General features: G+C 40.0%; 1 protein-coding gene across 16 annotated transcripts in view; it reads right to left on the reverse strand.

Moving 5' to 3' along the window:
* Enox1 (ecto-NOX disulfide-thiol exchanger 1) overlaps positions 1 to 21,491 on the reverse strand; it is a 571,647-nt gene extending 550,156 nt beyond the window's left edge. For 12 of the 16 annotated variants that reach the window (XM_087197407.1, XM_087197408.1, XM_087197410.1 and 9 more), the window contains exon 1: positions 21,150 to 21,491. The gene's annotated coding sequence lies outside the window, so the exon portion shown is untranslated. Of the gene's footprint in view, positions 1 to 1,422; positions 16,557 to 21,149 lie in introns of those variants that run through there. The other 4 variants (XM_087197404.1, XM_087197402.1, XM_087197399.1 and 1 more) reach the window with 4 other exon arrangements.
* Positions 21,492 to 24,500: the final 3,009 nt, after the last annotated feature.

Raw genomic sequence — 24,500 nt, forward strand, 5'->3', positions numbered from 1 at the left:
GGTAGCACATTTTAATGCTTACCTCCCTCACCACTATCATAAAACACCTATTCAAAACCTGCCTACTGCAGCTTAATAGGCATGGTGTTTATTCTAATTTTGCCAAAATGAGGTCAGTAAAGATATAAACAGGGAATATAGTACCTCACTAGTGTCACCCTGTATAGTGAAAGAAAAAATTTCCCAAACTTACTTCACACCCTGATCCTAGCCACAATCTTTAAATAGCTATGAAAACATTTTCAAATATGAAAAATTAAAGTGATTCGGAGAGTTAAAGAAATCCTTAAGATGTGTGTGCAAGAAAACACTGCTCCAACAGAGGGCTTCACATTCCACAATGAAACATCCTCATAAATGCAGCCGAGAAATGAGCCCACTTGTAACAGCACAACCCAGAGCCAGGATAATTACAATAGAAACACTTTATTTCAAATCATGAAAGGAGTTACACTTGATCTTCTTGTTAGCAGGGGCTGTGGAGACAGCAACATTTACTGTGAAATGTAAGGGCAGATAACAGCTGATTTGAAAGGGGATTGTGTAAATCTAGTTAAAGAGCAACTTTAGAAGATTATTTTCAATTACTGAGATAACATCCTGGTTCTCAGGGGAAAAAAATGGAAAGGTTTGTTCTTTACATCACATACAGTGTACAAAATCTAACAAAACCATTGCCTGCTCTCAGGCAATAGTATCAGCTAACAACATGCCTTACCTCATTTTACCCTCTTTAAGTTTTTCTCAATTATTTCTAGCACTTACTCATCTCTGTGAACAAAACGTCATTTTCGATAGGGAGAAATAGCTTAAAAATACCATCTTCTTCAAAATAATTACTAAAGCTTTTGTATTCTCAAGTGCCAAACAGACATAACATGTGAGACTTCAAAACTAGGGTGGAGTCATATAGTAAGAGTGCTATACACCTATTGAGGTTGAGTAAAATGACATTTGTTTTACTTGCCAAAATCACTTAGCTGAATACATTTTGGCCTCAGCTGCTACTCACTGCCCCTTAACTAATCTGTAGGAACACGCACAGATCTGTATGCTGACCAAAATATAAGCTATACCCCTAGCTAAAAGCGATAAGCTTGTCAAGTGAAATCCCTAGCTGTCACAACCTTTAACATGGCTTGTATAGAGAGAGGGTATTCAGAATGCAGTTGATGGGGAACTAAATAAACCGAACCTAGAATAAAGGAGAAACATCAAACTAGGAAGAAAACCCTGTACCCTCCCAATTCTAATCTATAAGCTGTATGACCTTCCTTGTACTCTCCACATGTGCTCAATGCCCCAGCCACTTCACACTGCTCTCCCTAGACATACTATGTTCTTTTGGGCTTCTGTGTCTCAGCTTGGAATAATCATCTTTATTTGGAGAGCCCCTTTGAAGCCAAGTTTAATTCTCCTCACCGAATGGCAGCCCAACTTCTCTGTTGGAATTAATCTCCCACTCTTCAGTGTGCTTCTCAAATATTTCCAAACTACCTGCTTCATAAGGCTGATCACACAGTGTTAATTATCTATTGCTCTCCATTTTCCTTGTAGCCTCTGTGTTCCTCCAAGGCAGGAATATCATCTTCGTACATTCAGAGCTGCTGTAGCATTAGCAAGCACACAATAAATGTGTCTAAAATAAAGGATAAATCAATGAAGGAATGAATGACAAATTGACTTCACCAAATTTCAGTTCCATCAGCTTTAAAACAGAATAATCATTAGCCAGTCAAGATGATCAGAAGGCCAGACTCTACTTTTCACATTGTCATTAATGTACATAATGATTATGGTACAGATAGTTATGTTAAAAGTCATAATGTGCAGAGTCTGATGTCTTTACATATAGTTAAGAAGTTATTATGCCCCACACATATCACAAGCTTGCACTCAACTCAATTTCTGTATTGTATTTCTTTTTATCAGAAAGAAAAATTAAAAATTTAGCAAAAGGGGACAGTCTACAAAAGGTAAAGTGACACTAAAACTAGATAGCTAAAAAATAAGAAATTAATTAAAGTCACTTTACATGTGCTTCTCCATTAATTATCCATATTTTTCAGCTCAGATGTGGCCACGTAGAGATTCTTCTGTGTGCTGTGCCTAGGACCCTGTAATTTCCACTCTCATGTTCCACTTCAGAACATTTTAAAAGTAAAACTGCATTCCTCTGGAATAAAAGTCCCACAGTGCATAAAGAGATGAAGCGTCTGTTAAAATAGTAAAACATGCTGGGGATTTAGCTCAGTGGTTCTGCCACCTGCTTTGCAAGCACAAGGTCCCCAGTTCAATTCCCAGTACCAAAAAAAAAATAATAATCAAAACATAACAGGAATTTTGAAGATGCACAAAAATTGATAATGATGGCATATTTTTAGCTATAAGTAACAGAAGATTATATGCTAAATATGTCTCTCCAAACATGTCTCCTTTCAAACCAAAATATTTTCTTATTATAGAGAGAATTCTCTCACTTGATCAGGACTGCTGCTGTAACAGGAAGTCCTAAAGCAATTTCACTCACTGGAGGAAGCACAGCTGCTAGCCATTCACTCAAGCCATAGCACCACTCTCCTTGTCAGCCCTGGGACAATGGGCCGCTGCAATGCTGGAACTCATTTGCAGGAAGATGCATTTTGATGCACTGACATCTAAAAGTCCATAAATAAAGGAATAGTTGTGAGTTTATATCTTTTGATTATTTGAAGGCAACAAGTAATCAAAATTATGTTTAAATCCTGATGTTCCTACTGCTCAGAAGACCTGAACAGACTTACTTTCTAAACTTGTAGACAAAGACAAGGTCAAGATATGCACAGTCAAAAACCCTGCAAGAGTTAAACTAATCTCAATAGTAAACTGAAGGCCAGTAACTGAGAGTTCTAACTAAAAGGATGAAAAGGATGTCCCAGCTGCAAGTTATCATAAGCTAGTTGGCCCATCATCCACCCAGTTGCAGCTGTATCCAACTCTCAGCTCACCCAGAGAGATTCACGCTCTTGTGGTGCCAAAATGAATGTCTCTCTCTCTCTCCCTTAAAAAAAAGTGCCCAATTGAAAATAACTCTCTAATCTGCATCCTTTCAATAGAACTGAAGTGCACTTCACCAACACAGAGCATGGGCATCTTAAATTAGCAGAGAACTATTTTTAACACATGAAGGATAAGATATGAAATTAGTTTCACGGGGAATGAGAACCTTGGAGATTATTTACTTTGCCTTAATTACTCTGACTCACCATTAATTTAGCTTTCCTAGGGTACTAAATATTTCACACTAAGATTTTAAGACTAAAGAGACATGGGCACAAATCTGGAGAACTGGAAGTCTGCAGCAGCATCTTCAACACTGAGACATAGATGCCCCACTGGGCACCGAAGGCCATTCGTGGATGCACTATTCAGTGGCATGTTCAGTTACTGGTTCTGTGTTGTTTTTAACCCTGGGACCAGAAGCTCTGCCCTGAAGTATGCAAAAAGCCAAACTTTATTCGGCTTCTGTTTTACTCCTCAGCCAATAACATCACCACGGCTCACAGTTACTCCCAGCAACTGCCAAATAGGGCAGGCAGCAACTGCCTCAAGCCAAGGAGAGAAAAGTTTAGATTGCACATTAAAAGAAAGTTTCTAAATATCAGTGCAATTGGCCATGGGCATCAATAAAGGTAATTAAAGAGATACTATAATAAATATTCTGTAATGGGTTCATTAAAGCATCAGTGGGAAAGAATGCACTCAGAGCTCCCACCAAAGCACTTACAGTGAGCAGGGTCTGCCATATACTGCTGGGCACTTGCCAAAGCTCTGTACTTTCCCCCATGGCTCTTAGTCAGCTGTCCACTGGCAGACACCACAACACAGGCAGTATGCACCAGCCAGCAGGAGCCTGAGGAGAGCAATACACTTGCTGCCAGATGCAATATGAGACTTACTAGTACCACTCAATCTGTCAGTGCCCTCCAGCTCCACCTGGCATTCCACAATTAGAGAGGTGGTGGAGGAGAGCCTATGAGGGCTGCGGCCCTTCTTTTGGCCCATGCAACAAGGAACTCTTCCATATTCTAAATGTCAAAGGCACCGATCCTGTGTTACATATCTCCAGTTCAGTGAACATAAGCCATTTTTCTTCTCCACTAAGTCCTCTAAACCCTTAATGTTCTCTTTTCACATACATATACGTTCACTCTGATAAACTTGTACCTTTACTTGTAAGTTGTCCTTTTCTCTTTTTGAAAAGATTACTGTTTGACCTAATTTTTCTATATCCTTCTAGCACTCTGAACCCAAATCAACATAGCATAAAAGTTCAGATATGTCCAAAACTCCACTAAAACTTCCTATCATGGACATATGCTTCCATGATAAATGTTTCTAATTTGACAAGTTATTAATATTTCTTTAGCCTGTATAGCTTAAAAATATATACACATGCCATATCACTTTATCTTGTCTATTTGTTCCACTTGGCTTCTTTCCATGTGCTTCATGCCCATGAAAACCCTCAACTTGCAGAGCCATTTCACACAGGCAAGACTGTTCCTTTGTCACCGCTGATTTGACTTTCTTGTTTTCTCTCTAGTCTGCAGACTTCATCTGAACCATTTATACTTCTTGCCATTTTTATAATTTGTGATTCTTAGGTGACTCTTTCCAATGCCATCTTATTTGCAGTTCTCAATATTATATTCCTTCTGTGATATCAGTTAAAATCAAATAAAGCAAGTTGCTATTAATAATTTCTATTTTTAAAAAGGAGCATCATGGAACGTGATGTAGTAGGAATGTCTCAAAATCCCTGCTTCTTCTGTTTAACAGCAATGTCAATGATCGAGTAGCTTAACCTTTCTAAGTTATAGTTTACTCTTATTGACATAAATAAACTAAATGAGGACTAAACAGGAGAACATAAGCAATGATGCCTGAAAATACTCAAAAGGCATTCACCATAACTCTGACATCTCCTGATAGGTTTCCATTCAAATGCCCTTCTCATTCACATCAAGAAAGGCTACCCTGGCACACAGCACCTCTATTTTGAGTCCTTGAAAGTTTATCATCCTAGCGAGCTTCTTCTCATTAACTAGATGGAAGGGCCTCGCAAGTCCAGAATCACTGATCTCTAAGTAACCATAGTTATTCCTAATAAATTCAACTATGAATTTTGAAAGCACAGAGTAAAGACATGAACAGCCATCAGCTTCCAGCACTTCCAACAATGTCTCCTCATTGGTCTTTACCCCAGATATTTGAAAGAAGAATGGAACAGTAACAAGGTGATGGCAGAGCCAGAATGTGTCAACAACCAGGTACAGGTGGGCACTAATGGGCTCCAAAATAGTCAATCCCTGGGCCATCGTCCACCAAGCACTAGGTCTACAGCTAGTAGGTCACATTCCTTTTCATCTTTTTCTCTTTGTCTTCCTGGTGAGACATTTTAACACCACAGAAGTTTCCATTAACTTCAGATGATGTCACTTCAAATTTGTTTGCTTAAGGAAATTGTGACTCTCAACCTTCTGCTTTAATTCTGACACTTCCAATTAAAGATTCAGAAGTTTAAAAAATTTCCAAAAAGCTGTTAAGGGATAGCAATGCAAATCTGGCAAAAGTACAGTATTTTCCAAAAAATACCTAAGAACCTGATCCACCTCTCAGTAACAGAACCTTATTCTTATCACCTCAAGACCTCCCAAGGTAATGGTTTCAAGCAAACTAGACAACTAGATGGTCTCTGTGACCTCTTTCAGTTCAAAACTTATCATTTAGTTAAATATATTATATAAGTATTTGGAGAAGAGATTATTTAAAAGATTTTTAAACACCATGGTATTAGAAAGACTTCTGGGCACTGGAGATTCAGGCTCAAAGTGACAAATCTAAAGGGCAGCACAGATATAGGAAAACCTTGTAAAGGCAAACAGAAAAGAGAAGTCAAATATAAAATCTTGATTTGTTTATTGGTGATTTTTACTATAGTTTGTAGGATCTCCTAAGAAAAGTCTCAAAGACTCTGGCTTCTAAAATCAGTTTATTGGTGTAAACATCCCTTTAAAGTAATATGAGTTTTATAGATATGTTATCTAAAAGATATCAGGATGGTTTGTTTTACAAGTTAATTTCTACCAGTTATTTGTTTCATTTACAATAGATGACTACACTGAACTTATATTACATTTCATAAAAATGCCATTACTCAGTCACCACTTAGTTCTGGGAGAGTCACAGTACTCTAAGAAAGAAAGAATCAAAAATAAACACCACCTCGCAAATTGTTTATATTGTATATTAGCTTTAGGATCAAATTAAAGATATATCCCTAACAAGCATCCCTTCTACTCAAAATTATAAGCAGGCATATAGTTGTGCATTTGTCAATTCTGTGTCTGGTTCTCATTCACTCCTATTAACTAGACTGTTGGCAGCCTTTGATCTTAAAGTGTATCAGAACTGAAAAAAAACAGTAATGGTTGGTCCTCAAACCTCAGCTCCAATGAGAATTCTTCAGGGACCATGTTCAGTCCTTCTGCATCAGTAGCTTGAGTTGGCTCAATCAGCTATACTTTTAACAAGCATCCTAGATAGACCTAAAAAGGGTATAGATCAGTGATATAGATAACTACAAGGTTACTTAGTCACTTACAGATAATCAAATCTGATTGTATAACTCAGTATTGGATCACTCCCCTCATCCCCATATCTATAACCACTATTCCTAAAAGCTACCACCATCTATTCTTGGAGTTGACAATAATCTGAAGCTTGATTCTCTTGCCTCTAGTCTTGACCTCTTCACTCCCTTCTCCAAAATATTTCCAGAAAGATTTCATGTGCTACAAATTAGACTATATCACTTCCTTTAAAATCCTTCAGTGACTTTAATAGGTACGAAGCTTCATTTTGGGAAGATGAAAAATGTATTAGAACAGATACAGAAGATACTTGCACATCCTTGTTGATGCAGTAAATGCTACTGAATTGTTCACTTTAGAGTGGTTCATTTTATATTGTGTAAATTTCTCCTTAATTTTTGAAGAAGGAAAACAACAACTCTTCAGTAGATCCTCATTGCACTTAGGATAAAAACCAAAGCCCACAGCATCATGTAATAGGTCTGGCATAATCAAACCCAAACCTAGATCTCAGGAACCTCATTTCCAGCTGCTGTTTACCCTCACTCTCTGTTCTCAGTAACACTGGCAGTTTTTCAGTTTCCAAAACCCAAGCTCTTCCTGGGCCATCACACATGGGACTCCCCACCTGGATGACCCCAACCACCCTTCAGGTGTTAATTTATAAATTACTCTCCCACACAAGCCTCCCCTGACCACTGCATCCTCATTATATCATTTCAGAGAAACTTGGTCTTTTCCATGTATGTATCATGAGTTCCAATTATATAATTGTTTTTGTGTTTATTTAAAGTCCTTTCCAGTAAGCTGTCGGTTGCTGGGAGGACAAAAATAATGATTATTTTGCTCACCATTGTGTTCCCAACACCTAATGTAAACTTGGCATAATATATACCTATTCATTTGGCACAATGAGTATTTAGCATGCTTTTCTCCAGAAACATTATACCTCAACTATAAAATAAGTGTCAGGCTACATCACAATGTTATATGAGTTTTTAAATATATATGTTCAGAATAATCCTTTAAAACTAAATGAGAAAAATCAGAAACTATTTAGGGTCAACTCACACAATAAAAAGTGCCTTGACAGAAAAGCTTCTCTAACTTCCACAACACCTGCTTGTGTTACTTGGCAGAATCAAGTCCCTAATGCTCAAGAAGGTTCCACTTACAAACTCTCTCCTCATACCACTGCACATTTCTGAGTAAGAAGAAAAGAAACAGAGTGTGCATCTCCACAGAAAGATGCCACCGAAATGGGTAAATGACAAGACTTCAGAAGAATGTCACAAGAAACTGCTGGCTACTCTCACAAAGGAAAAACATTCTTGAAGAAAAATGCACAGGGTACCACCAGGGAGAAAAAGATCCTGAACTCAATTCTGAGAGATAAAGAAAAAGGAAAAGAGAGGAGAAACTTAAGGGCAAGCATAACTGGTGTTTTGTTACTAAACTGTTCTTCAGTGATTACAGGTGTGCAAGCAATTTATTATTTCTAATCTTATTCTTGTATTAACTGGAACCCTAATTTTTCCATGAAGCTGAAGTGTGTCTTAATTACTTCCCTTGAAGCTTATGCCCATTTAAAATAAGCTTATTTCTTGTCTATTGTCAGCTCACCCAGAGCTGTCTAGTCCACAATTCTCCAGCCCAGCTCACCACTACTTATCATCATGGAGAGCACAGGCAAGCCAGTAGTCTTACAGGCAGCTTCCAAAAAGATCCATCTGTTCATAACCGTGTGCACCAGCCCACAAAACATTCCCAGCCCTAATCCCACTGCAAGGGCAGGAGGACACATTAACTACCCATGCCACTGGCTATTTTTCAATACTGAAATTCATCTTTCGCCAAAGCTCTTAATTTTACCAGATCTCAGATCTGTAAAGCTGGCGGTGATATGCATGGCTGTTAATTTGAAGAACATCCCCACGTGTGCTGCAATGCCTAGAGCAGAGATGGTGAACCTTTTAGAGTTTTCAATGACACAAACAACCTGCTGCAGCACGTGTGCCATACTTTCTCTACCATTGGCCTAGAGTAACTAACAGCTCCTGGCATCTGAGGATGGAACACCTATGACTGGATAGTTCATGTGCCATTTCCAGAGCTCAGTTGCAGATATCTCTAACCTTTTTCTTAATAGAGGCTTTAACTACCACCGCTCTGTGCTTTGCTTTTCCCTAGAGAAGGTATGAAGCTGTTATAGGACCAACCAACAAGATTGCTCTCCTGCCGGGAGAGGGACCTGAGCACTCACTACACTGCCTAGCACCATCTCTAAAAGTTCCAAATTGCTCTTTTGTGGCCCCTTCCTTAAGGCAGTCTGTGTGATCACAATGTGGTACAGGTGACTTTAGTTGTTCCCCCAAAGCATTCTTGTCAACATTCCTGCCATTGTTTTTGTTAAAGAACCGCACACACATCTATAACAGATGAGGTGGTAAAGTCTAATGAGACGTGTAAAAATATCCTGATGCAGAAAAGTGAAGTACAGCAAAACCAAACCCTTATGTAGCAGAGGTGTAACCTCTAAGCCAAAGCATATTCAGTAGTGTGTCATGCGATCAACATGTCAAAATGCTAAAGATATTACACAGAGATGAGGTCACTAAGAACTACTGACAGAAAATACGACAGAGAAAGTTAGCAAATGAAGATTTGAAAGAATAATAAAGACATCAGAAGGAGACTGCCAAAATGACAAATAAATTTAACAAAACAAAACTGGTGCTTGGAAGACCAGAGACTAGCAGAGGATGAAGAGTCAGTAAAGGGATGGAGATGCCTGGGGGTAGGGGTGAAATTATAAATGTGGGTGCATCAGATTTGCATCATTTCCATGCTTTGAGAAACTGGGGAATCTCTAACTAGGAAAATATAAATCTCTTCAAGTTTTTCCCACTGAGGAAATTTAATAGAGAATTGTTTAGTCAAGCGATTGAGGCCCACAGAGCCTAACGCCAGACAGTCTGAGATTAAAAAGAGCATGAAGCAGCCACCTCCTTTAGGCTAAAGAGACAATAACAGAGGGCAATATTGCTGAAAGCCTGAGCCAAGGTGATTAGTGAGCAGCTAAAACCAAAACCAAAGATGTGTTGAGTATAAGCTATACTACAGAGGAGGGATTTCTGCCTCCCAGGATACTGCCCTAAGTAAAGGCAAAAAAAAAAAATAATACCATGCTTTGTCCTGCTTCTTGCTTTCTCGCAGCACGACTTGCCATAGGCTGAACTGAGCAAGTCAACTAACTCAGAAATCCAGACAAGCATCCTGCAGCAATGAGCCCCTCAATACAGAGAGGAAGAGACAAAGGCAAAGAATGCTGAGCCCATCACAAAGAAGGATAGAAATGCTGGTCTGAGGAAGAGGTGTCATAGTAAGCTTTCTGGAGCAACCTTCTGTCACAAAACTCGTACTTTAAAAGCTCAGTTTATTGCCACACAATGATCACAAAGAATTAAACAAAGTGAAAGCTCTGCCCTGTGTAATAGCCTACTGCTTACAGTTTGGATCTGAAATGTCCCCCAAAATTCATGTGCTAAAGGCCAGCAGGTGGGCTTTGGAGGAAGTGTTGTATCATAAGGGTTCTAACTCCATCAAGTGGATTAATCCATTGATGAGATCATAATTTGATGGCATTATTGGGAGATTCCAGGAGGCCGGGCCTAGCTGAAAGGAATGGATCACAGTGCCTTGATGCTAGGGACTATATCTGGTCCCTATCTCCTTCTCTGGCTCTTTCCCTTTCACTCTGCTTCCTAGATGCTATGAAGTGAGCTGCTTTCCTCTGCCACACCTTTATGCCATGATGTCTCTGCCTTGCAGCTAGTCAACCATGGCCTAAAACCTCTGAAAGCATGAGCCAAAATAAGCCTCTCTTTTTTTAAGTTGGTTTTCTCACTCACTGACTTTCCTGCTGTGTTCAGGTGGTCCCTGATGCTGCTCTGCAGAATCCCAAAATGGGAAGGGGACAGCAGAATCTAGTCTATATTATCCTTTCATTAGTCAGAGTTAAGCCAGAGCTAGCCCAAATAGGTGAATTTTTAAATTCTAGAATGAGAAAGTCTCTGACTTTTAAAAATAATCATGAACATTACACATAACTAAATTCATACACACATACAAATGACTGCAAATAAAACTGAAAAACCAGACATGAGTGTCTATATCCTGATTATACTATTGTACTATAGTTTTACAAGAAGCTATCTTTGTGGGACCTAGATTTTAGTTACTTTCTCTTTGCTGACACAAAATACCAGATACCTACAAGGTAAAGGAGAAAAGGTTTATTTTAGCTCATCATTTGTAGAAGTTTCAGCTCACAGCTGGCTCCAAGTCAGGGTGGCATGGCAGAGGTGGCTTGCTCATAGCATGGCAGTGAGAAGCATCAAGCCACCAAGGGAAGAGGAGGGATATATATACACACACACACAGGCCATGCTCACAGTGACCCAACTCTTTCCACCAGGCTTCACCTCCCAGTACTATACCCAACTATAAACTAATCAGTAGACTAATCCAGTATCACAATCCTATGATCCAGTATCACACCCCATGATCTAGTCACCTTCCAAATGCCCTGTCTATGGGCACATGAGGTTTTGGGGGGACACCAAGATACAAGCCATAACAGGCACACAGGATCTCTGTATCATTCCTTACAACTGAACGTAAATCCTCAATTATCTCAAAATGCAAAGTATTTTTAAACATATACATAAATGCATAATATCCTACATTAATGAGGCCTGTTCCTTTACACTGTGCTTCATCCATAGTGACCTGGCCTCTCTTACACACACATGCTCAGCACTTTTACTGTCATGATTCTGTTCTCCCTGTTAAAGCTCAGTAAGCTCTTTGCTGACCTATTCTACAACTTCTCATAATTTAGTCTTTTTGTCATTGATTCAATTCTACTTTTGCAAAAATATGATAGTTTCAGATTGTGCTTGTTTGATTATACAGCCTTCACATTTCTGACTACAGACAGAGCCAGAATATTAGTATTCATTCTAATAGTAATTAGAAGGCTGCCTTATCTTATTTCATATCATCTAACAAGCTTTAACTTGCTCATTTTGTAATTAAGCTTTTAATTCAAAACAGCTCTCTTTATGGATTTATGCTTTTTTTCTCCTACTCTCTGTACTCCTTGATCTTCTTTGGGAGCTGGTGGCCTAAGAACCGGCAGGAGAGATTGCAGTCGAAAGCCTGGCATAATGACAGAACAAGAGAAAAGACCCAGCCCCACCCCCAGCTACCACTCATTCACTTAGCTAAAATATAGGCTATCAGAGCAGCAGGGAAAACAATAGCTATAAGTGCACAGTGAGTCATGCTAGGTCTTCCAGAAACTGATGGTAGATGAAAATCACTTCTTGACCACAAGCAAGGGAAAAAAAATCACTATTCATCACAAACTGGACATGCAGCACAGATCTCTCTCCTACTCTCCTCTACAACTTCACAAATCCTTCCAGTAAAATATAACTTTCTTCCTTTAATGATCTAATGGTGAATTATTTATCTTTCCTTCTTGTCTTATTTATGCCCAGAGTTGTTCAACCTAACTCTAGAAAGCTGAGCTAAGATTATAGGCACGACAGAGAATTCCTAGCCCTTCTAGATGTGCCAAGCCTAATGAGCAGTCCAGGGCAATGGGCCAGGGTGGAGGACTGAAATCTCCTTTACGGAGTAGCTGTGAGCTAGCTGACCATATATCACAGACATCTATGTTATACCAATTTTTCTAGACAGCTTTCTACCAAAATTCATCTTGAATTCCTTCTTGCATGTCTGTCTCCAAGGTAATCACCTTATCTTAAGTGCTTATAACTATTTGCCTGTGCGGTGCCACTTCCCAGCTGGTCTCCATGCCCCCAGTTCTTCCTCCATCAATCCATTCTCACATATCTGCCACAGTGATTTTCTAAATTCCAAATCTAAAGTGCAATACTCTGCCTAAATCCTTAAGTAGCTCCCTATCACATGAGACTGAGTCTCCCAAATTTGCTTCATTATTAAAAAAATAAAAGAAGCTTCTGCCTTATTTCATGATGAATTCCCCAGAAGCAGACTTTAAGATGGAATTTGAGCTCATTATTTAAGAGGAAATGCTATGAAGTCCTGGTAGAGAAGTGTGCAGAGAAATAGCCACTAATACTCATGTTGTCCAACAGAGTTCCCCAGTGGTTTACTGAGGCTGTTTCATGTCAGGGGACTCTGGGACATGGTATAGAATATGCAGCAGAGTCACTGTGATACTGTGATCAAGAACCAAGAATCCTGGGGTGTTCTAGAACTCTCTTCTGTCATGGCTGAGGTAAATTCTTGAGACCATGAACTGTGCTACACTACCAAGCTACCCCATGTATGAGAAAGAAAGCCCTTGAGTGCAGAATAGGAGATACTTGCATAAGAATACTAGACATATACTGGAGAATGAACTGTCAGGATATATGAATACAGGGTATATGGTATACTACACAGGCCATATCCCTAAAGTGTCCCATACAGTGGGCCTTGGACGAGATCTACAAATCACTATTGTGACAAGCACCTCATGGGATTCCTATTAAAGGCAGATTTGAGAATAGCTGACCATTCCCTTTAAATTCAAAACCTCTGGTTGACCTTTCTAGGTCCTCCAACGTCTGTTTCCTGCCCTGCTTTCCAGGCCAACTGATCCTATGCAGTTACCTGTCAAACCACATTGAATTTGTACACTTTCCTGCAAGGAATATGTTCTCTTCCATGAGTCAGAGCCGTGTCTTAAGAATCTTCATGATTCTCAGAGCCAAATGTAGCACTATTCATATAAGAAATCCCCAAATTAAATGGTATTGGAAGATTCCATAAACAAAACAACTGGCCCCATCTAATAAAATAATAGGTATAATTTCACTATTAGAATTAAACAAAGATATATTAGGTACCTAATATGTGTGAGACACTCACGAATTCCTCCAAAAAAGTATAGGTTAAATATCCCTTATCCAAATGCTGGGGACCAAAAGTGTTTTAAATTTCAGATTTTAAAATATTTGCACATACATAATAATATATCTTGGAGATGAGACCCAAGTTTGAACATAAAATTCATTTATGTTTTATATATACCTTGTATGCATAGCTTGAAGATAATTTTATATAATATTTTTAATGCCCCTGTGTTTTGACTGTGACCTTTCACAGTAAGGTCCGGCATGGAATTTTCCACTTGCAATATCAAGTTGATACTCAAAAAGCTTAAGATTTAGAGTTTCGTACTTTTAGATTAGGGATACTCAACCTGGACTTTAACCATTTATCAACTTACATTTTAATAAAGAATTGCTGATATGTAAATAGGAACAAAACCCTACAAAGAAAATAATACCTAGCCTAGGCAAGTTAGAATTAAAAGGTAGATTTAAAAGGAACTGGAACCTATGACCTTCTATGGTTGTCTGCAAACACTACCACTCTTCACCTATGTCACAACAATGTAGCAAGATAAAGAAAAAGGTCTCATTTCAATGGGAACAAGCACCTAGGATTATGACATCTTTCAATGAGCAGAATTTTGGCACCTGATATCTGGATGGCAACTCCAGGCTCTATTCCTTAAGTATCTGATAGTTTCTAAGGCTTTCTAGATGCTCATGGAGTCCTCTTGAAAATAAGACCAAAGAAGCAGCTCTGACCACTTAAGGTCCTTAAGACCTCATCTGTGGCTTTTCTCCCAGTTTGGGATGTTAACCACAGCACCTTGGCTATATTCCAGTCTGGATAATTACATTGGGGCTAGCAAACTTCACCCTCCAATGCCAACTAAATAAAGTATTGCTTCAGACTTGCTGCCATAACCTTTGTTATGCTGCTGTGGGCTATTAAAGATTCGTTCTATACTTGGGATGGCAGTATTTGTGAAAAATCAATAGCCCTGTGTAACTTTCTACACTGACAAGAAGTATATTCCAAAATTTCACTGGCTAAGTTAGTTATTTTGGCTTTTTCTTACACAAAAGCAATTAGACAACTACACTAATTTCTTCTCCATCTCTAAGCTTTTACTTTTCACGTAGATAAGACTAAATTATTTGCATCTGTCCATAGAGAGAAAGGGAAGGTACAATTCTACAAAATACTTATGTCTGCTGTATGTCATGTTCTGCTGCAGATACTGAAAACAATTCTAGGTTTGGTGGATTGGTTATACTGCCAGTAAAAATAGGAAAATTTTTCAAAATAAATAAATTTGATTCTTCCTATGCTACTACATTTCTAAAAATCTATATATATTGTCTTTACTTTAAAATACTACCATACACAGATCTCCCAATTAAATACTATTTCTGTCCACCACTAAAAAAAGTCTATAGGACATTAAACTCTATATGTATGTGGGTGTGCACAAAAGTAAATGTCTAAGAATGAGAAAATATGCTTTCTTGGCTAGTTTGGAAGTAGCAAAAGGGATCCTGCTTATATATTTACTTGTCTGCTTATTTTTAGCAATCATCCTATTTGGATGGGTGAGAGTTTACGGGATATAATAGCAAAACCTGGCATAAAGAAATTGAAAATGTAAGTATCTCTTATTTAAAGTTTCTCTTTTAATTCTTTGGGGAAGATAACCAGTAGGGGAATAGCTGGGTCAAATGGGATCTCTAGTCCTAGCTCTTTGTGGTATCTCCATAAGGATTTCCAGAGTGGTTGCACCAGTCTGCACTCCCACCAACAATGGAGAAGGGTTCCTTTCTCGCCACACCCCCGCCAGCATTTGTTATTGGTTGATTTCTTGATAGCAGGCATTCTTTCTGGGGTGAGGTGGAATCTCAGTGTTGTTTTCATCTGCATCTCTCGAATGACCACTGATGTTGAACATTTTTTCATGATGTTTTTACTTCTTTGTCTGAGAAATGTCTGTTCATTTCGGATGCCCATTTTTGAACTGGGTCTTTGAATTTGGGGGTCTGATTTTTTTCAATTCTTTATATATTCTCGATAGTAGACTTTTGTCTGAGGTACAGCTGCTAAAAATTTCTTTCCATATTGTAGGTTGTCTCTTAGCTCTGTTGGTAGTTTCTCTTGCAGTGCAGAAGCTTTTTAATAAGATGAGATCCCAGTTGTTGATTCTTTCTGCTAGTTCCTGTGCTGCTGAGGTTTTGTTCATGAAGTCTTTTCCTATGCCAATGTCTTCAAGAGTTCTACCTAACTTGTCTTCCAGCAAGTTTACTGTTTCTGTCTTGATATTTAGCTCTTTAATCCACTTCGATCTTAGTTTAGTGCACAGTGATAGGTATGGGTCTAGTTTTAATCTTTGGCAGGATGAAATCCAGTAAGAATCATACCACAGTGATATATGTGCACCTATGTTTATAGCGGCACAATTTGTAATAGCTAAGGATTGGAAACAGCCCAAGTGCCCATCAACTGGAAACTGGATAAAGAAGATGTGGTTTTTTAATAAAATGGAGTACTACTCAGCCATAAAGAACGAGAAACTAGAGTCATTTATAGCTAAATGGATGCATATTGAGGCCTTACTCTTAAGTGAAATAAATAGGACACACATGTGTAAATTCCGAATAGTATCTCTAGTGTGAGAAACTGAAAGTGTAAATAAGGATGAAAATGATTAAAACAAATAATTGATAATGTGAAATAGGAAAAGGTCCAAAGGTGGAGGGATGGCGGGAGGGGAAGGGGAAAGGGAAGAAAGGAAAGAAAAATTATGAGGAAAAAAAAAATGGAAAGAAAATCTATGTAAATAGGGAAGGGTGGTGGGGGTGAAGGGTGCATAGGTAATGGGGAAAAAAATAAGAACTAAGATACATCATGTTCAGGTACAAACACCCAATGATAAATGTAAATGTACTGTATACCTAAAACATACCAATTAATATATAAATTTTTAAAAAGTAAATAAAAATAAAGTTTCTCTTTATAAAAAAAACCAAATCAAGTCCAACAACATTCTATCATAAGGATGAAAATTGCAAGAAATATTGTTTAAGTATTGTGTATGTGTTTATTCCTATATATATGAACATGTAATATACATATATACATTATCTTATATAGGAAAATAGGAAAGGGAAGATAACTAAATTTCAAGCTTCCAGTCAATTAAGGTCAATGCGTGAACTATCTAATATTTACTATCACATTATACAAACACAGAAAAATTTTTTAAATAGTCTTAAAATTCAGATTAATCTCATAGGTTCCAAAACAAGTACTTATTCAGAATAAACAACACCCAGACAGTGGAAAATATCCCATGCTTTTGTTTTTTTTAAATCAGTGAAGTTCATTTGAAACCTATTAAAAAATCCTACCTAGAACAAGTTAATACCAGGCTTTTAAAACTAGGTTAAACATGCTGTAAATAAATTTACCCCCCCTACAAATCTGCTAAAGTCCATCATTTCTTGTGAAAATTACTCAACGGTACTTAATATGTCATTACATTGTTTCTTCAATCAACTTGCCACAAGTTTTCCTACTTAAGATTGTTATATTAAGTTAAACACTTGCTTTTATCATAAATAATAAACAATGGAATACAGATTCTTTAAAATGGCATAAGGAATCTCAAACTGTATCATACTGTATATGTAATATATTTCCTAAGTTCTGAAGAAATGTCTAAATTATTCATCTGCAATCCAAGTTTGCCACCAAATAATACATTTCTGCCATTATAGAGGTAAGAAACAACCTGCACGATCACCTCTCTCAGGGACAGATGACTCACCTTGCACTAACAGGAATCAGGTGGCATCTCTGGAAGGCTGATTTTGATAAAAACCTGAAATGAGTATTATGCAGCAACAGAATTTGTCTCATCTATTTTAAGGAGCACAGGTGACTAATCTAGCAGGACAGTATAGCTTGCATTGCAGAAAAGAAGACTGCAATTAGTGATTCATTAATTACCTATATCATTGAAACTCTTGCAGGTAGGCAAACTGGCCAACACAAACTTCAATCTTATTCCCATTTTAAAAAATCACACACAGAATAAGAGATTATTCAAGCGTCCAAAGCTGTGAACAACTGCCAAAGAAAGAGATTTTGCAGTTTGAGGAAAGAGGTCGGGGTCATGTGGCTTTTAGAGAATGAAAGCAGAATATGTTGCCTCAATGCAGCCCCACAATCTAGCCTAGTGTTCCAATATTGAATTTTGACTTACAGATGTTACTGCACTAAGTATCCTTATTGTTATCTTTGTAACAAATTTTATGTAAACAAAGAACAAAGAAAGAATAATTCAGGGAGGAAAGTGGGGGGAAATGATCAAGTGTTCTCAAGGGGAAGACATCCTGAGCCTGGCTCTGTCACCAAGATTGTCACGTCACCTAAGTAGGCCTCAGTGTTCCTTAAAATTAAAGGGTTTGACAAAAGCCTCAATCTCTACTTCCCTTTCAGCAGTAAAAGCCTGCCATCTATTTAGGTATCACAGACAACTCAAGTTTTTGTAAAATGCTAAGAGCACCTGACGACAGCAGAAAATGCGCTTACAATGTTTAATGACTATAAAGGGAAGAATGAGAAGGGTCTAAACAATCCTCCTAATTTTGCATTTTTCATTTTATAATAGACTTAAGAGAGCAATTGCAACTAGATGCTTCATTTCATCCCACAATAACAACATAATTCTTATTACAATACAAAAAATTAATATCTTTTTAAAACATTCAAAAATAGCTTCACCTTAGTGAAATAAAGCTTAGATCTGACTCATTTGGAGGGCTGCAATATCTGAGCTACAGTATGAGTATCAGGATATGGAAGCAGCTGTCACTGCTTTGTTTTTTCATTCACAGTAGGTGGTTGCCAGGCAACAAAATAGTATTGTCTGTTTCCATGATCTATTGGCCAATTCTACTGGTGATAATGCTTTCTACAGTTTAAAATAGGGCCACCTTTTGGACAAGAAGAAATGAACAAAAATTCTAAGGATGACAATAACATATATATTAATACAGTGAGTGTACCCTAAAATTATAAGCATATATAACTGTTGACATAAATTCATATATTTTACATAGATGCATGTGTATATGTGTGATTATATACATTCTTCTTCTATCTTTGCAAACCCATCTAAATTTAGTAGGCCTGCAACTGGAATCTAAATCCCTGACAGCAAATCAAAGAAAGAACTAGGGAAATGAAAACATAGTAAGAATTATTTGCTCAACAATAGCAATAACTTTCAGTTTTTCAAATGTATCAAATCCCATTTGAATATGAAGTCCTTCACTCAGAAAAACAACTCATAAAAATAAAAGGAAAGCTTTAACAACTACTTTGGAATCATCTAACATTAAATGTTATTTTACTTAATATATGCTATTAAAGCATACATAGATAATTCAAATAATGTTGCTGTTTTCACTTAAGAATCCTAAATTTTACTTATCTTAAAAATAATTGAATTGTTCTCCCTAGAATAGCCTCATGTGATTCTCCACTTTATTTTGATATGAGTCCCTGGGGGATACACCCATGCTATATTACTCTTGCATATTTCACTAGCTTACAAATAAAATAACACACAGTGTACTCAATGTAAGTTGTCAACATTAACTTGTATCCTTGCTGTTTGTTTTGCATTGACAAGGCTTCTAAAGATAAGAATTACAATATTCTTAGATGTACAGACCAACATCAAAACACCCAGAAGGAACTAAAGCTTGAAAATGCTAGAGGCAATAACTGTTTAAAATAACAAAAATCAGTACCATTAATGTATATTTCTGCAAAGGCCCTAAATAATGCCAGAACAAACTTTGGATTTTACGTAATGCTCATCTGCCTTCTCTCACAACATTTCAAAAGCACTTTAACTTAACTATTTAATGCAACCCCCTAGAGAGGCCTTTCACTTTGTGAAATTCATTACCATTTGAAAATTTGAAAATCTGTATATTACAAGAAACTGGAATAATCAATATCCATTACATGGATAGATGTTATTACTATAAAGTTGCCTACCAAAAGTGCAATGCTAGCAAAACAAAAGCAAAGCGTGGTAATGAACAAAGTACTGGTCAAAATGACCACTTTTTCAGACACAGCCCTCCATTTCTCCTTCACATCTCACCCTACAAATGGCCCATATCCTTCCTCAGCTTCTTAAGGTCTGTCACTTGTGTATCTCCTGCAGGAATTACTTTCCTTTCCCCTTTCTCCACTCTCTTCAGATCCCTTGAGCACCCTCCATTACTTTCGCCAAACTACCAGAACCCCTCAAATCTGCAGCCTGGTTTTTCATGAACCTCTTCATGTGAGCTTATTTCTCTTATTCTCTTAGTTCTGCTTTTAAAAATCACTACCACAGATGTGCTCGCTTCAGCAGCACAAATACTAAAAATCACTACCACAGAAGAATATAATTCTCATTTTAAAATAGTTACAAGCTGGTTTTTACAAATGTTATAGCAGTGAAGACTAAGGATGAGAGCAAAGAGAAGAGCAGAAGTGTATTTCAAGGGAAAGAGGGTGTCCAAGCTGCTACACACAGTGGAACGAGGGTTCCCTACAGACCTGAGTTTCCCCACCTGTCGACCCCACTTCCCCCATGTGCGCGCCACTGGATGACAACCACAACACTCCAGAACCACCCCTCTCCAGAAGGAGGAGGGGTTACACCTTCAGCCAATCAGGACCCACGATCCCCGGGTGTCCAACCTATGGGGTGGCCGTGGCCTGCAAGGGGGGGGACGTGGGGTGGTCCGGGAGGGGCCGCGTCCGTGGGAGGCGCGCACGTGTCCAGAGAGGCGGGGAACCCGCGGGCATTCAGCTGCTAAGGCGCGGGCTCTGTACCCTGGCAGCCGCCGACTCCAGCTGACCAGTACCTCCTTTGGCTCAGACTGGGCCAGGCCGGATGCGCTCCCGCCGAGGAAGACCTGTCCAAGGTGTCTAGGTCCCCAAGAGAGGGGACAGTCACATATAACAATAGTAGTACCAGAGCAGAACAGTCAGGGAGGAAAGTTTCCGGTCCGCACCAAAGCGGAGTTCCCCAAGGCAAGGAGGAGATGGGATGCTGGGCGGAAGGGTGACAATGTGAAAGAAGAGGGCGGCGGGAGGGCAGCGCCAGCGGGACAGGATCCCTGGGCGGGGCCGGGGGCCGGGGGCCGCTAGCGGCGGGGCGCGCTGTCCAAGGTGCAGGGGAGGTGGCTGGCGGGCAGCGGGCGCCGGGCGCCGCTCCCGGAGCTGAAGCTGGCTGGCGGGCGGAGAACAGCGGTTTGGGGCGCCGGGCACCCCCGGCTCGTAAAAGTGAAGCAGCTTGAGTTGGGGTTCGGTGGGGAAGGGTGCGTGGACTCCACCGAAGCCCCCACGCTCCCACGCACCGCTCTCACCCAGCCTCACCTCAGCTCCACTCCCCTCCCCCCTCGCCCACTCCCCTCTAGCAGTGGTCCCGGGTCCCCGGCAGTGTCGGAATCAGGCAACCCCGGCTGGGAGCCCAGACGCCCCTGGGATGCTGTGAGCCACGGAGCCGTTTACCTGGGGCCGCAACACGAGGAGCGGAGGCGCCCGCCGAGCAGAGCCGGACGCCGGGCGCGGCGCGGCTCCTCCTAGCCTCGGCGTCCTCCTCCTTCGCTTCTCTCGGACTCTGTCCCGGGCTCGAAGCTGCCAGACAGGGGCCGGGCTGCAGCCGCCGTTCCTCCGCCACGGCCGCTGTCGCCGCCGCAGAGGACGCTCCGTGGCGGCTGGAAGCCTGTGTGAGTAGCGGCGCCCAGGAGAGTGGATCTGCTTAGGAGCGCTGGAGACTCCGCGGCTCGGGGCGCCCGGTCGTGCGCACGCGCGCCAGCCAGTGTAAGTGTGTGTGCGCGCGCGCGCGCCCACGGGGTGGGGGAGTCGCGAGGGGAGGGGGAGAGAGCTGAGAGATGCTTGTAGGGACCGAGGCAAAATTCTTCGCCCCTGGAAATCCGTAAAGCCGGGAAAGGAGGCTCAAAAGCCCGTCTCTCCTGGAGAAGCTGCCCGCCGGGTGGCGACAGACTAGAAGGCAGCGCGGCGCGCTCCGGCTCCGGGTCCAAACCTGGGTGAGCCGAACGGACTGCGCAGCCACCGATGCGGCAGAAAGGGCGCCCGCCGCTCGCCTTGGCGCTGTCTCCTCTAGGAAGGGGCTGAGGCCACTCACTGGCTTCCTCCACCGCTGCCGTCCGTCCGGACTTCTTCTCTGGGCCATGAGGGGCGTAGATGGAAGACCCCCACGGTTGCTATGGCGACCTTGGAGGCGCCAGGCAGGCTGAGGGGCTGAGCCAGGAACCTGGGCGCACGTGGCCGACTCCGTGCGCCCGACTGCAGGCTGGAGGCGGCAGGTGCAAGGGCTGCGGGGGGAGCCTGGCCAAGCGCAACCTACAGTCTGGCCTGGGTGGAAGGTGCGGGTTGGGCTGCCGAGGGTAGCTTGGCCTTGGTCATGATCACTCTAGGTGAAATATTGCCTCCCCGCCCTGCTTGGAGGCCGCTTTTCTCAGTTATCCACTTTTCATATAAAAGTACCAGCTTCCTCTTTGTTAGTATTCTGTTAATTGTGCAGTTATCTAAGCAGTGCTTCTTTCGAATCAGATGAGTCCAAGAACCCCCTGCCCCCTCCTTCATTCAAACCACATTGTAATACCTTAGAAATAATTTTTAAAGCACATTTACATGTCTTGCTTTCTAAAAGATATATTGCCCTACTGATGTAATTTCCCTTTTGTATTTTTAATTGTAAGTGTTCACCCAAGAATTTCTTAGGGGTCATAAGATCTGGGTAATACTTAGAATGCCCCTCCTGGCACCATCCTCTTGGCAGGGATTGTGCTTTGCACACTTTTGCATCCCCTCCAGTACTTAGCACATTATCACGAATTTTGTGTGTTCTCTTTTAATATTGAATGAATGACATTGTTTTCTAGCGTCACATATCCCGAAGGCAAAAACTTGGATCCTGGGAAAATCATTACCATCTCACTAGGCTTGCTAGATTTTAACTTGTGCTGTTTCCTCTGGCAGCCAGAGCCCCATTGCAAAGAAAGAAAATAGAGTACTGACCCATTGAGCAACCTTACCAAAGATGCAGGCATTTGGGGGTAGGGGGTAGATATGCTGGGTGGAAGAAAGCTAAAGTCTGCTTTATTTTGGTCCTGGCGGAACCTAATCTCTCAAAAAGTGAAAGTCACCATTCATTAGTAGTTTACAGTCTCTTCTAGAGCAGGGAACAGGAATACAGTTTTTAGAGAAATGCACATTTCTTATAGCTTGTCAGATACAAGTTTTTCTCTTAATAAAGAGCAGTACTTCATAGACACTGGCCAATACAGGCAGGATCACCTCAGCTGCTAATTCTGCTGTAGCATCAAGCTAAAATCTTTCAACTTTTCTATTTCTGCAATCATCTTAGAAACAGAAGCCCTCAATCTCACATTCTATGCTCAGTTTCAATTCCTTTGAACTCAGACTCTTCTGTGAGCTGCTTCTCTCACCACTCATGATATCACAGCTGTGAAATATAACTGAAATAAAGTGAAAATTAATATGGATTTATTTGGGTGCTGCCGAATAAATCCATTTCATGTTCTTTGGTAGGGGTCCCTTTAACTAACTTCTATACTGTCACTCAGTTTAACATCTTAGAAGACATTTGTTATGATAGTGGAATTTTATGCTTTTTTGTTATGTTGAAAGCTTAGATATTTCAAATTTTTACTTGAAAGAAAACTCTAAAACTTGGAGAAGAAACAAAATTGGTGCCCTTGATAGCCAACCTATAAAATGGGTATGAGTCAAAATTTCCAAAAATAATCTTTAAGTTTTGTTTTCCTTATAAAGGTGTTATTTGGTTTCAACAGCTTCCCAAGTGCTTGTATTATTTGAGTGACTGGAAGAATGTTAACCAAGCTGTAACGTCTCTGCTGACCACCAAAGGGAGCAGTCTTCCCTTTATAAAAACAATTTATAACAAGCCAGGATTTTAAAATAAGATTGTAAGGACATGACAATTTTAATATATATCAATTTTAGGGCCAGGGGTCTAGGTCAGTGGCATTGTGCCTGCCTTGCAAGTGCAGGATCCTGAGTTTCATCCCCAGTAGAGGGGTGGGGGGAATATATATCAATTTAAAAGAAAACAATGGAAAAACAAAAATAACATAAGATATATGGTATTTCTGACCTACTTAATGATAAAAGTTTAAGTGGAGGAAATAGGATTAAAATATTATCAAGCTATAGATTCTCATGCTACTTAAATAATAGATAATAAATGTATAGCTGAGAGACTTTTATATGTAATTATCAGTTGGACTGAGAATCAATAGCATATTTCTAAAGATCCCATTTTTTTCCTAAAAAGGGCATGTTTCTTAATGTAACTTTTTTTTTAATTTGCAACAGTGCAATATGCCATTCAATTATTAACTTCCTTAACACAAGATTATGAAGGGGTGGAGTGTGTAGAGAAACACTTTTAAGCTGACTTGATCATATTTAACTAAGCTATTCTGTTAGTCTAAAAAAAAAAAAAGCTTTCCACCTCTGAAGACCAGTAAATTTAGGTTGTGAGATGTCCCGTGAATTCCAAAGTCAACTCCTCATGCTGGGAACAGATTCCCCCAAATTCTTTGAAGTGAGAAGGCAGGAACCATTAGCTGAAGTGCTGCTATAGATTTTAGAGGCTGTGAGCATGTATAAGGATACAGATAATTTCCCCTATAATTAGGTCTCAGGTCACTTAGTCCATTAGAGTTTTAAATGATAAGAAATACATTGACCTGCACCTGGACTCAAAGTGCCAACCTGCCAACCTGGTACGTAGTGCAACTTGGAACAAGAAGCAGCCCCAAGTCATCCTGTCTGCATTCATTTTCTGAT

This window comes from Heterocephalus glaber, unplaced genomic scaffold, assembly GCF_053883595.1.
Source record: "Heterocephalus glaber isolate CG9 unplaced genomic scaffold, H.glaber_assembly_v1.0 deba00001666, whole genome shotgun sequence".
Classification (NCBI taxonomy): Eukaryota; Metazoa; Chordata; class Mammalia; order Rodentia; family Bathyergidae; genus Heterocephalus; species Heterocephalus glaber.